Raw genomic sequence first — 1,805 nt, forward strand, 5'->3', positions numbered from 1 at the left:
TGTCTTCAATCATTTCCTGGTGAGAAGAAGCTTTTCTAGCAGAACTCATTAGAGCTGTTCCTTTGCAGCTACTGAAATTACCCTGATTTGAAATTACTCAGTTTTTAAGAAACAAACTCATTTCAAGTCATTATTTTTGAATGTTATATGGTTATAGCATGAAAAAATTGTTTTATTTTTAAGCCTAATATCTAGTCCAATCATAAGGCCTCAAACACTTATCCTGTCATCTAAATTCAACTTATATTTAAATTTCAGTTTATTTTAGGATGGCATTTTTGCAGGCACATGGAGGGATACAGAGGCTATTTGGGTCTCCATCAAAGATAGATATATGCTCTGTTGTCGACTGAAATATGTTATACAAAACATGACTATATATAACAATTTTTAAAATAGTATGGCAAATACACCATTAGTAAAGTGAGGATGTAAACTATATAGATTGTGGAACTTAATTAAAACTTAGAAATGACAAGAGCAATAGTACCTGTCCTACTGAACAAAGAATTCTCTCAATTGATAAAATTAAAACCAAAGACAAATAATCTCAATAAATATGAATACACATTTAGAGAAGGACTGAAAAGAGTCAATAAATTTAAAAAGCAATGTTTATCCATATGCAGGAAAATGCCCATTACTAGTAATTTACCATTTTTTTCAGTAATCAGATTTGCAATCCAATGTGGTGAGATATTTTTTTCTGGAGGCAGTGAGAGGAAGGTGAGAAGACGATACCACATTTGGGAAAATTATCAGAAATAATTCTTTATATTAAAAAAGTTAAGCCCTGGCCAGTGTGGTTTGGTTGGTTAGGCATCATCCAGTGCATAGAACGGTTGCTAGTTCAATTCCTAGTCAAGGCACATGCCTGGATTGTAGGCTCCATCCCCATTAAGGAGGGGGGAGGGTGGCGCATGCAGGAAGCAGCCAATCCATGTTTTGCTTTCACATGGATATTTTTTTTCTCTCTTCCTCTCCTTTCCTCTCTCTCTAAAAATTAATTTTAAAAAGTGTTAAGACCCATTGTCCAAGTAATCCCACTTTAAAGAATTTTGCTACAGAAATAAAAGCCCAGAGAGATATTATACACGTAGTAGAGTGTTTATTGTAACTTTGCAGGTGGGAAAATGGAAAATAAGTTGAAAAATGCATTAACAATGTAAAGGGTGGATAAATTATGATACCTACATTCTCTTAAATATTATGCAACTTTTAAAGAAAATGTCTTAGAGATGTTTATTTTTATATCTCCCAAATAAGTTTTTCTTTCTTGCCATTTTGTCATTGGTTCTTATCTTCAAAAGGAAGGCTTTACTATAACTTTGTTTAATTTTTCTTCACATCAATAATAAGAGAACTGTCCCCTGGATGGAAATTCACCTGTTACATATTCTATGTGGCATAAAATTGCTGACTGAGAAAGCAAGAGGGCTGAAATAGTAAAAGCACATTAGCACTAGCATGGAGAAGGACACACTTAAAATATGAATTATTCACTTAGCCTGGTTGTTTCATAATGAATGTTAAGGGGTGGCTCCTCATGCTGGGTGGAGGTGCCACTTTTCAAGACCCTGAATGATTTAGCCACACAACCCAGGGTTGTTTTCATAACACTAAAGTTAATGTGACGGTCTGTCCCCTGGGACCTGCCAACTGAGGTCATGACCACCTTATGCATCATCAAAGACAATTAATTATTTTTCTAATAGCTGTATCTCAGTGCTTTTTGATGATGTTTAATATCTGAATTAATTGACTCACGCTGTCATTCCTACAAGTATTTATTAAACACTTGATAC

This window comes from Cnephaeus nilssonii (assembly GCF_951640355.1).
Source record: "Cnephaeus nilssonii genome assembly, chromosome: 11".
NCBI classification, from domain to species: Eukaryota; Metazoa; Chordata; class Mammalia; order Chiroptera; family Vespertilionidae; genus Cnephaeus; species Cnephaeus nilssonii.